The sequence below is a fragment of the Pituophis catenifer genome, unplaced genomic scaffold (assembly GCF_029215685.1).
Source record: "Pituophis catenifer annectens isolate HBS135680 unplaced genomic scaffold, rPitCat1.0.hap2 SCAF_2, whole genome shotgun sequence".
Lineage (NCBI taxonomy): Eukaryota > Metazoa > Chordata > Lepidosauria > Squamata > Colubridae > Pituophis > Pituophis catenifer.
The window spans coordinates 241,858,772-241,871,976 of NW_027256882.1; positions in this window are offsets into that span (position 1 = coordinate 241,858,772).

Consider the following 13,205-nt stretch of genomic DNA (forward strand, 5'->3'; position numbering starts at 1 on the left):
ACTATTTGAAAAGAAAATGTATATTTTTCTTTAAACATGGCTGAAACTAAGGATTTAATAATCTATACCAAATGAATTGTATTTATGTATTTATCAGTAGCCCAAGGAACCTTCAAATAGTAAGAGAGTTTAGCTTGAATGGTGTCTGGGAAAAAGGGGGAACAAGGGCTTAAGAATATGGATGCAAGAAATGTGGACAGAAGATATGGGTGTTGGACCAAAAAAGTAACTTTGCAAACCTTTAAGAGCAGGTCTCAGGAAACAGACCTTCCAAACAAATTCTGCTTGTCATTAAAAAAGTGAATAATTACATGTGTTTGTTTGTTTGTTTGTTTGTCTGTCTGTCTATCTATCTATCTTTCTGTCTTCAAGCAACAGCTGCTGTGAGACTATTGTTCATGTTTTGTTTAAGACAATAAGGGTATTTTAGAACTATTCCTCATCTTTATGCCTTGCAGATTGGCCATGCTGGCTGAGGGTTGCGTACTTGGAGGACATGTGTTTAGGGAAGGTGACTATAGAGTAAGAGACCTGCAAATTTAAGTTGACGGTTTGTATTAATTTTAGTGGAGATATGTTATTTCACATCTAAAACATGAATGTTGGAAATATAATATAGAAGGTGGATAAATGCCACAGCAAAGCTTGCTCAATAACTGTAGCTATGTGTTCCCATACTTTTCATTATACACTCTAAGTGGGACATTAATTTTGAATTTCCTGTCTTTTGAGCGGTTTCGCTATTGATTTTTTTTCAAACCGCACACCAAAAGGAAAAAAAAAAAAAACCCAAACCCCACACTACAAATAATTTCCACTTCTTAAGAGAAGGACACTCTTAAATAGATTCTGCATGACAGCGCCATCACTTTGCTAACCTAAGGTGGCCAAATCACACTGTGCTCCTAATTTTTTTTTTTTAAAAAAAGGCCTGAGTTCAGGTTTTAGTTGAATGTTATAATATGAGTCATGCCCATGAATGCCTAGATTATGGAACGAAAATTTATTCCACTGATATCCTGTGCCAATGCAAACAAAAGGGAGTTTTTTTCTTAGAAAATTCACTTGATGTAACTAAATGAGGAGGGATACTGTGTAGAACAGTGAGATCATGACTGAGATGTGTGAGAGTCAAATGGGAAATTAAAGAAAAATGGATAGCTATGGAAAGATTAGAGTGATTAAAAGGGGGAAAACCCTAACTTTAACTGCAGGTGGTTTATGGTCACTTAGGGGTCAACAGTTGTTCTGACCTAGAATCATAGAAGAATTGGAAGGGATTTAAGAGTTCATCTAACCCTCTAAACACTGCAGGTCTTCCATCTACTATAGTTGACTATCTACTGGAAAACCTTCAGTGAAGGTTAAGAAACCAGTCTATGCTGCAATTCCAGAGAGTGGCAGATAATAATAATAATAATAATAATAATAATAATAATAATAATAATAATAATAATAATAATAATAATAAGAAGAAGAAGAAGAAGAAGAAGAAGAAGAAGAAGAAGAAGAAGAAGAAGAAGAAGAAGAAGAAATGATGACAACTTTACATGGGCATGGCTTAAGATGGGAACCACCAAGAAAGAAACGGAAGGTTTAATACTCACTGCTCAAGAACAAGCACCACAAACTAATGCCATGAAAGCAAAGATACAAAAATCCACCAACAATCCAAACTGCTGACTTTGCAACAACAAAGTCGAAACTGTTTCACATTTAATATGTGAATGCAGCAAAATCACACAAACTGATTACAAAGCTACACACAACCGAGTTGCTAAATTAATCCACTGGTATTTACTGGTATTTACTGGTCTGTAAAAAATACGATTTACCTGTATCCAAAAAGTCATGGGAACATAAAGTGGAAAAAGTTATAGAAAATGAGAAGGTGAAGATCTTGTGGGACTTTAAAATACAGACAGATTGTCACTTGGAACACAACACACCAGATATCACAGTTCTCAAAAAATGAAACGTACAATTTATTGACATTGCGGTACCAGGAGGTGCCAGAGTTGAAGAAAAAGAACTGGAAAAAATCATGAAATATCGTGACCTGGCCATTGAAACTACATGGCTATGGATGAAACATGTAACAGTGATACCCATTGTCATTGTCATCGGGGCACTTGGTACCATGTCCAAGAATTTTATAAGATACATCAACAAATTGCAGCTTCCTGCAATAACACCAGCGGAACTGCAAAAAACTGCGCTACTTGAAACATCGTACATCTTAAGAAGGTACTTGGTTGATACCTAGGATGCTGGCAGCAACCCGTATCAACCATTAGCACCAGTCAATGGTATTTGTGATGCATTTTTGAATGTTCAGTTGACAGAGTTTCATGTTTAATGAATAAAGTAAATAATAATAATAATAATAATAATAATAATAATAATAATAATAGTAATAACTTTATTGTCATTGTACGTGTATACACAGTATACCTATATAACGAAATTCACTTAACACCCAAAGACCAGGTCCAACACACACAACAATTCCCAAACATACCCCCACCCACCACAAATTCCCTACCCCTAAACAACCCGAACATCCACACAACAGACCAAGTAATGCTGTCCAAGAGCTCATTGTTGAGTGCAATTATAGCTCTGGGATAAAAACTATTCAGAAAACATGTGGTCCAAGTTTTAATTGTTCTATATCTTCTGTCAGAAGGCAACAGTCCAAAAAGATTGTAAGCAGGATGGGAAGAGTCTCTGAGAATGTTATGCAACTTCCTCAAACAGCAAGATTCGAAGATGTCATCCAGGGCTGGTAGCTGGAGTCCGATGATATTCTGGGCAGTTTTAATGATTCTCTGTAGAGCTTTTCTGTCCGCTACAGAGCTGCTCCCATACCATACAAGAATGCTGTATGTCAGGACACTCTCAATGGTGCTGCAATAGTAGGACAGAAGTAGATGCTGAGATAGATTTATTTTCCTGAGATAAAATTATTGGCAACAAGTTCTTCCTAATGCCTAATGCATATCAATATTCTTAAAGTTTTAATCCCATTTATACTAGCACTATCTGAGAATAAGTCTGAACCCTCTACAATGTGGCAACCCTTCAGATGTTTGAAGACAGCTATCAATTTCCCTCTCAACTTTATTTATGTAAGTTAAATATACCTAGATCTTTTAACCAGGTTTCCAGTCGTTTCACATCTTGGTAACACTTATCTGGATTGTTCCAGGTCATCAATGTACTTTTAAACTGGGAACTGGGGCATGCAGAATTGAACACAATGTTCCAAGTGATTCCTGATCTGGGCAGAGTAGAAAGGGATAATTACTTCCTGTGCCCTGGACTTTATATGCCTCTCAATGCTCCTCAGGATGCCATTGGTCTTCTTTGCAGCTGCATAACATTGTTGGGACATGTTGGGCTTAGTACACCTAAATCCAGAATAATACCAAGACATTTCCTCTACTCCCACTCTTAAGTTTTGTTTTTATTTTTTATTTTTTTCCTGAAAAAAATATAACTGGAAAGAATTAGAAGCCAAATAAATACTATTTTTCAGAGTAGTGAATTCAATAAGACAAGCTTTTTTATATATATCCTTTATTCTTCTGTAAATAATTTTCAAGAAGATTAACAGAAATTTATGGTATCATAGCACTACAGCAATGCTGGGTTTCTATCCGTTCGCCCCGATTCGAGTGAACCAGATGTCATCATGGATGCTCTGCGCAAGTGCAGAAGGTTCTGCTCATGCGCAGAAGTGCCATGTGCACACTCCCGATTCTGAACCAGAAGCGAAGGTAAGTGGAACCCACTACTGCACTTCAGTTCCCATGTACAGAGAAATAACATTAGGAGGGTGGAGAAACTTGCATCATCTGAGTAATTCTTCATTTTAACTCTAAGACTAAGAGGAAAGCAAAACTTCTGGTAATAGTTATTGGTCAGCAAATGAGACTGAAAGAACATCTAAAGGCAAAGCTCTTACACAGTAATTGTCTTGTTTTCCAATTTTACTTCGACTTTTTATCTAAAATCTATGACTACAAGAGGAGTTCAGAATACTTGGGTGGCTAAATTTTGAAATATAATAAGAGAAGCACATTAACTTGGATACATTTATATGTTTATTAATCCATTCCTTGTGCAGATGCTGGTAGGCCTAAAAAAATGCAGACCACTGGTAGAGAACATCAAAAAGAACTTAAAATAGGGTAATAAAAATGGACATTCCTTATATTTCTATTTTTCCTTGAAATATCTATTAAAAATGACAGAAAGGGTGGATTTTTCCATGACTTTAAAATTTCTAGAAACAATTTCTCTGGTAATAGTAATATATTGCATGTAATACATTATTAAATATTACACAGACACACACACATAAAATAGTAAATAGTATATATATATTTATATATACTTACTAATATATTTATTATTGCTAGTTGCCATTAAATTTTATCAACATAGTTTCTAGAACACTAAGCAGCAATTTAGTTTTACAAATATCATGAAGAACCAGCAAACATTTCCATTCCATAAAGTTAGTAGTTTACCATAAGCAAATAATACAAATAATAAAACAACTGCAAACAAAAGAACTAGAAATTGCCATATTCCCACTTCCTCTAACATACAGGTACCATTGCCATATAAGTACGTGTTTGGCTTATTTACTGTGCTACTTTCATTAGAACTGAGATTGCGTACTGAAACTCATTGCTTTTGAGTACTCCTCTTGGAAAACTAGTCTAAATAACTGTAAAGAGTACATCCTAAACCAGTTTCAGTCAACCTGTTCCAGGTTAGCTGCCTGTGGTTCCAAAATCTATGATTAGCTCTTGTTGTCATTTCCTTTGCTGCCTTTTAAAGGTGAGAAGGTGAATTCAAGAATCCAGGTTCTTCTAAAACTCCTGAAGAACAGATTTAATTCTTACCTCCCGTGTGAACCATTTGTGTCTCATTAGTTTATGACTGATTGCCCAGTTGAGCGAGAAGGCTGAGATATAATCTCCTGCCGCCTGAATCCATACAATTTCTTGCTTTCAAGAACTCTGCTAACATAATGAAAGCTGCCTAACTTTGGATGATTGACTAGCGAAGCCACTTGTAAACCAGCAGGCTGTCTGTTGCCCAATTACCTGGTTATTTTCTCAAGTACAGTAGTTTTATACAATTATTCTGCCGTGGTGGCTCTGGTGCTTATACAAAAGGTCATATAACACAAGGAACAAAACGAAACAAAACAAAAATGACATACTGTTCACAGACTGAAGTAGTGTTTTTTCAAGTGGCATAAGCGGTGAGTTAATGCACTAATCATTACTTCTTGACATATATGGCTGCAATGAAAGCAGGTTCTACAAGGCAGGAAAGGTCCCTCAGAGGGGAGCATGGCTAGAGCACTGAGATTTGGTTTCCTTCAAAATGTGAGATCAGGTAACAAGCACAGCTTGAATTTCGGCCTTGAGCCACTAGATGGTGATCCTTTTAAATTAGGATCACTCAAGAGGTGAAAGAATTGTAAGATGTTGAATTAAAAACACCTTCGTTTCAAGAAAAGCTAAACATGGACCTCTTTTTTGCTTTGTTAAATCAGAAGCCTACTTTTAGTCTTTTCTAAAATGAAGTCCAGGACCTTCTGGGCACTTTCAAACAGCAGTCAAGTAGAACCCGCAAGTTCCACATTAACACCACAACATTCACACCGCTGTATTCAATCAATTGCTAAAATTATCTAGGGTTCTAGCTGGTCAATGGAAGTGAGTAAAAAAAGTCACACAGCCATCATTTCCTTCCTTCCTTTGCTGTCCACCAATGGGGAGGATAACTACTACTGTGGAGATGGGGTGAAAAGCTATCTCTTAGAGAAAATGAGATTGGGTGTGTGAGATAGTGGCATAGTGCTCTGGCAGAAGGGAAGAAAGAAGCATAAGACAAAGGTGGTATGATCAAGTTCCCACCAATGGAAATCTCCTGACCTGCAGCTCGTTGAATACTTCTTGATATTTTTGTTCTGGAGCACAAGAGTTCACACAAGCAATAATGTGGTCTCTTTAGTTTACATATTACATTAAAATATATATATATATATATATATATATATATATATATATATATATATATATATATATATATATATATATTATTTTTACATATTACATTAATATTGTGGGATATTGTTATGCAAGGGTTAGGTCAAATCTAATCCCATCTATGGAATCTGAGAAGGAGAGTATTTAATCTTTAGAGTACATTTAGAACACAGTTGAATAGCCTCATTACAAATGAAGCAATCCTGTTCTATGGATGAATAACAATAATATTTAGACTTATATACTGCCCCGTAGCACTTTATAACATTCTCTGGGTGGTTTACAATGTCAGCCTATTGCCCCCAACAATCTGGTTCTTCATTTTACCGACCTTGAAAGGATGAAAGGCTGAGTCAACATTGAGCTCCGTCAGGGTTGAACTCTAGACTACGGGCAAAGTTTGCACCTCCAATATTGCACTTTAACCATCAGGGTTTGAAAGTTGTATCGTATTTCTGGTATGTGGTACAAATAAAGAAAAAGAAGGATATCTGCCTTCTTATGTAGCATCAACAAACAATATTATCAAGAGAACTGCTGAACCTGACAAATATATATGTGTGTGTGTGTGTGTGTGTGTGTGTGTGTGTGTGTGTGTGTTTCTTCTAGCCAGGTTTTCCCTACGTAACCAAGGTTTTTCTGCAGCCCTAGCTCAGTAGAATCACATCCACTCGATTCTGGGCTTTTTTTCTTTCTGGCAGCCAGCAAGTTCTGGTGCCAGGTGAGAGACTTATATAGATCTATTTCTGGCTCGTTAGCCCTCTTCAGTAAGCCACACCCACATCTCATATATCCTCCCTGTAAAGGTACAGTATCTATTTTCTTACTTCTTTGTAGGATTTATGTGTGTTTTTCTTCTAGCCAGGTTTTCCCTACGTAACCAAGGTTTTTCTGCAGCCCTAGCTCAGTAGAATCATATCCACTCGATTCTGGGCTTTTTTTCTTTCTGGCAGCCAGCAAGTTCTAGAAGAAAAACACACATAAATCCTACGAAGAAGTAAGAAAATAGATAGTAGCTCAGGCTGCTTACTCATTGATTATAATAAGGTTCAACCTAATAACCCATTCTGAGTATGCATTCTCTTGGGGAAAAGAAGTTGTTGGTTACAAATTGGCATGAGTAAGACAAGAGTCCTGAGTTTAAAGCTAAAAACAAATGGAGATATCAAGAGCCTTGATAGTACAGTGGTTTAGTGCATCCTGTTATTAACACAGCTGCCTGCAATTTCTGCTGGTTCGAATCTCTCCAAGGCTCAAGGTTGACTCAGCCTTCCATCCTTTCTAAGGTAGGTGAAATGAGGACCCAGTTTGTGGGGGCAATAAGCTGACTTTGTATACAAATATATTTTTGTATAAAATATACAAAAGAATGAAGGCTATTGCTTAACGCATTGTAAGCCGCCCTGAGTCTCCGGAGAAGGGCGGCATATAAATCAAATTAAAAAAAAAAAAGATATCACATCCAGACTCACCTTTTCAATCTTCACATGTTTTATTCATTGAAATATATTCAAATTCATACAAGCCATATCTCCCTGATTCCCATAAGGATTTTTCCCCATTCTCTATGCTTCTCATTCTCTCTCTCTCTCCCTCTCTCTCCCTCCCTCTATATGTGTGTGTGTGTGTGTGTGTGTGTGTCTGTGTGTCTGTGTGTGTTTTGTGTGTGATTTTTGGAGTAAAATATTCTGAGGAATATTTCTTCACTACATTCTCCCTAATGATCCTAAATTCTCTCCAGGAGCATTATTTGCTATGAACTGGGCAGTCATTTTTGTGTTATAATTACTTTATAATTGATTAAAATTTGAGTTAAGGATAATTGTCAGCATGGATCACTGACCTACAGTAATCAGGTTGCAGTGACTATTTGGAAGAGTTCTAAATTTCAAAGGGATTCTTTATTTTTCATTATTTCATCACACAAAGAAGAAAATGACAGCAGTTCTTCTGAGGTCAAAGATACATTAATAGCTTATTTTCAGATAGCTGGAGAGTTTTTTTTTACAAGAGAAATGATGCAGAAAGTAGTTCTTTCAGGACACAATGATTAATGAATTTCTAAGTGCTCAGTTTTTAATATTGATATACTGTTAGTTTTTCTTAGTTTCTCTTCATTGCAAATTTAAATGATAGCTAATGAAAAATCTTCATAAGAAGAGAAATATTTTATTAACCAAATAAAATAGAATAGAATTCTTTATTGGCCAAGTGTGATTGTGCACACAAGGAATTTGTCAGGGTACATAAAAAGAGAAGAACAAAAAAAAATACATTCATCAAGAATCATAAAATACAACACTTAGTGATAGTCATAGGTTACTAAATAAACAATCAAATCATAGGAAACAAATAAAACAATATAAATAGTAGAGATACAAGCAACAAGGTTATAGTCATAAGTGGGAGAGATAGGTAATAGGAAGGATGAGAAGAAGAATAGTAATACAGTCTTAGTAAACAGTTTGACAGTGTTGTGGGAATTAGTTGTTTAGCAGAGTGATTGCATTCAGGAAAAAACTGTCCTTGTGTCCTTGTCCCTATAGCGTCATTTTGAGGGTAGAAGTTGAAACAATTTATGTCCAGGATGTGAAGGGTCTGTAGATATTTTCACAGCCCTCTTTTTGACTTTTGCAATATACAGGTCCTCAATGGAAGGCAGGTTGGTAGTAATTGTTTTTTCTGCAGTTCTAATTATCCATTGAAGTCTGTGTCCTTCTTATTTGGTTGCAGAGCCAAACAGACAGTTATAGAGGTGCAGATAACAGACTCAATAATTCCTCTGTAGAACTGAACCAGCAGCTCCATGGGTGTTTGAGATTTCTGAGTTGGTGCAGAAAGAACATTCTTTGTTGTGCTTTTTTGATGACATTTTTGATGTTAGGTTTCCATTTTAAGTCTTGAGATATGATAGAACCTAGAAACTTGAAGGTTTCTACTATTGATACTGGATTGTCTAGAATTGTAAGAGGCGGTAGTATAGGAGGGTTTCTCCTAAAATCTACCACCATTTGTGCGGTTTTGAGTGTATTTAGTTTAAGATTGTTCCTGTTGTACCAAAAGGCTAGTTGTTCAACCTTCCGTCTGTATGTAGATTCATTGTTGTCTCGAATGAGACCAATCACTGTTGTATCATCTGCAAACTTCAGTAGTTTAACAGATGGATCGTTTGAGATGCAGTCATTGGTATACAGAGAGAAGAGAAGTGGAGCAAGCACACAGCCCTGGGGGCCCCCTGTGCTAATTGTACAGGTATCTGATGTGATTTTGCCTAGCTTCACCTGCTGCTTCGTGTCTGTGAGGAAGCTATGATCCATTTACAAGTGTGGTCAGGTACAGCTAGCTGATTTAGTTTAGTTAGAATAATATCTGGAATGATGGTATTGAATGCTGAGCTGAAGTCTACAAAGAGGACCCTTGCATAGGTCTTTTGAGATTCAAGATGTTGTAGGCTGTAGAGCAGAGTCCTATTAACACTGTATTTACACTTCATTTTCCTCAAAAATGAGTGGGTGAAAATGAAAATGGTGTGATCTCATAGCTTCTAACACAAAATGCCACTACGTATATATCTAAATTATTTACAATTACAAAAGAACATATATGAAATATTACTTAATTGTTTTTTAGAAAAAGAAGTACCCTTTTACCATTTGAATTACAAAGTCATTATGACAACAGAGCACACATTTTAGTATTCTGTTCACTTAAGGAATATTTCACTTTATTCTTAATTACATTCAAAATCATGAAATGAGCCACAAGTAAGGAAAGATTGTTTACCAATAAATGTGTGTGTGCAAGGGTCAATAGAAACCAAAGAAACGGGCACAGAATACCAGAATTAATGGGGCTTGGAAAACATTTGTGATTGATAGGGCCTCGAAGCACTCAAAATCTATAGGTAGAAATATGCTTGGAAATGTGTGATGAGTGTTCATGTAGCATCCCTCTGTGGATCTCTAAATCAGTGACATCTTTTCTCAGAATTATGTGGCTGACTGTCACACAATTCCAGGAAAAAAAATGCATTTGATTAAAGGAATTGTAGGCAGATGCTATGTACGCATCCTCAGATGATCCAAATCACCTTTTCATTTTTAATCCAAGACTTCACATAACCCTAGTAAACATGTCTCATAAATATTTCAATGTTTTTTTAAAATGTTATTAATATACCATTTTAAGAAGCAGATAATTACATAGCACTCTCTTAATTTCATATTTATCACTTTGATGTCTATGGAAGCCTTGGATATCCAGAGGATGCCCTTATTAAGAATAAATCCCATAAATTCCATTACTAAGCTGCATGGGCCCTTTCAATAAGTAAAAAAACATAGGCTGAATGGAGCAAGCTTTTATATAGTGAAAGATCAGGAAGACTCCGTAGATTAAAGATAGATGTTTCCTGTTCAGACTCACTGGCTATGCACAAAATGAAGTAGTATTAAGCCTTTCAAGGCAAATTTACATACACTAAATGTATTGGGTGCAATACTGTTATTGCTTGTGGAAACCACCAATCTGGTGACAACTACAATTTATTTCATCAAGTGGAATTCCTACACTCAGTTATTCTTCCAAATTATGGAGAGGAATAACCCACCCTCCTCAGGATCTGAGGTACATAAGAGTATAAAAGCAAATATATGTTTTTCTCCTTCCCCTTAAAACTACCTTTCTTGAGACTGCATTGTCACTGTATTTTAGTATTGGGGGACATACATTTAGGATCAGTATAATGGATCACTAAGATGCTGAGTGAGTGAGTAGACTAAGATGCTAAGACGTGAGTAAGGCTAAGATGCTGAGCTTGTTGACCGAAAGGGATTGTCGAATCCCTAGTGCCACGTAATGGGGTGAGCTCCCGTTACTTGTCCCAGCTTCTGCCAACCTAGCAGTTTTAAAGCACGTAAAAAATGCAAGTATAAAATAGGGACCACTTTTGGTGTGAAGGTAACAGCATTCCGTGTGCCTTTGGCATTTAGTCATGCTGGCCACATGACCACGGAGATGTCTTCGGACAGCACTGGCTCTTTGGCTTTGAAACGGAGATGAGCATTGCTCCCTACAGTCAGGAACGATTAACACATATGTGCGAGGGGAACCTTTACCTTTATCTTTAATGGATCACTCAGAGTATACTTTTTGTTATCAGCAGAAAACATTTTAATTGAGTACAACTGCTGTCATTTCATGTTAAAAATGGCCAGCTTTTTGCATGCTGAAATCTTTCATGAATTTGCCCAGATTCTCACAGAGCTTTTTCTACAAGATTGGTTATCACAGCTGCTACAATGAAAGAAAAGAAAAACATAGACACTGACTTCCTCAGTAACTGTACTATGTACTGTCAAGTACTTTGATAAGATAGGAAAGGCACATGGCTATAAATGACTAGCCGTCTCTTTTAATGCTTTTGGAATAGAACAACAAAAGGCTATCCAAGCAGAGGCATTGTCAATATTCCTCAAAGCATTCACTACCTCAATGACCATATCCATATTATTATCCGTGAATGATTTTATTAGATTTAATGGCTACCCAACTACTTTTGAACTGAACAGCTTACAATATTAAAAGTAATAAAACAGAAACATGACCAAAAAAAATGCATATTTGGGGAAAATTCACTCCCTATCTTTTGAACATCTTTCCTTTTTCTGTTCTATGTGGAAATCCTGATTGATCAATTTCTAAATGATTTAGCTGTTCTAAAACCTGATCTGTATTCTACAGCAGTGTATCTCAACCTTGCTGGCTCAGGAATTCTGGGAGTTGAAGTCCACACCACTTCAAGTTGCCAAAGTTGAGAAATACTGTTCTACAGTGTTTAACTAATAACTCTTATGCTTCCCTGCCACTGGCTCTTTGTGTTTGGGCTGATGAAGACTAAAATCAAAAATGTCTATAAGGCACTGGATTAATGTCCACTTGCATCTACAGGGCAGAAAGACCAAGTCACATCACTATTGATGGTATTATCATCCTGGCATCATAATGCCAATGACACAAATTATATAATGATACATTACACACAGGCGTTATATCATTGTGACTTGCCAGATCCCTGTGTTTAAGCTTGTTTTAGAGCTTTGAGTATCAAATAATAATAATAATAATAATAATAATAATAATAATAATAATAATAATAATAATAATAATAATACTTTTATTTATATACCGCCCTTCTCCCGAAGGACTCGGGGCGGTGTACAGACAGAATTAAAATATAAATATACAATATCATAGTTAAAATTAATTAAAATCATTAAATAGTTTTGGCCGAATTTTAAAACCCAAAATTAAAACCCAATTTAAAATCATTCAGTTACCCAGCCCCGCCTGTCAGAACAGTAGGGTCTTGAGGGCACAGCGAAAGACCTGGAGGTCAGAGATATAACGAATATCTGGGGGCAATTCATTCCAACGGGCAGGAGCTCCGACAGGGAACACTCTCCTCCTGGGTGTCGCCAGCCGACATAACTTGGCTGATGGCACCCTGAGGAGTCCCTCTCTGTGGGAGCGAACTGGTCGGTGGGAGGCTGTTGGTGGCAGAAGGTGGTCCCGTAGATATCCTGGTCCTATGCCATGTAGTGCTTTAAAGGTGGTGACCAACACCTTGAATTGCACTCGGAAGACCACTGGGAGCCAGTGCAGCTCGCGCAGGAGAGGTGTTACATGGGCGTAATGAGGTGTGCCCATAACCACCCACGCGGCCGCATTCTGGACCAGTTGGAGCCTCCGAGTGCTCTTCAAGGGGAGCCCCATGTAGAGAGCATTACAATAGTCCAGATGGGAGGTGACGAGGGGGTGAATGACCATGCGCAAGGCGTCCCGGCCCAGAAAGGGATGCAATTGGCGGATCAGGCAAACCTGATAAAAAGCCCCCCCTGGCTACGGCCATCATATGCTCTTCTAAAGACAGCCGTGAGTCCAGGAGGACACCCAGATTGCGGGCCCTCTCTGTGGGGGGCAGAGATTCACTCCCAATAGTCAGCGATGGCACCAGCTGACTATACCGGGACGCCGGGAGACACAGCCGCTCAGTCTTGGAAGGGTTGAGTTTGAGCCTATTTCTCCCCATCCAGACCCGCACGGCCTCCAGGCAGTGGGACATCACAT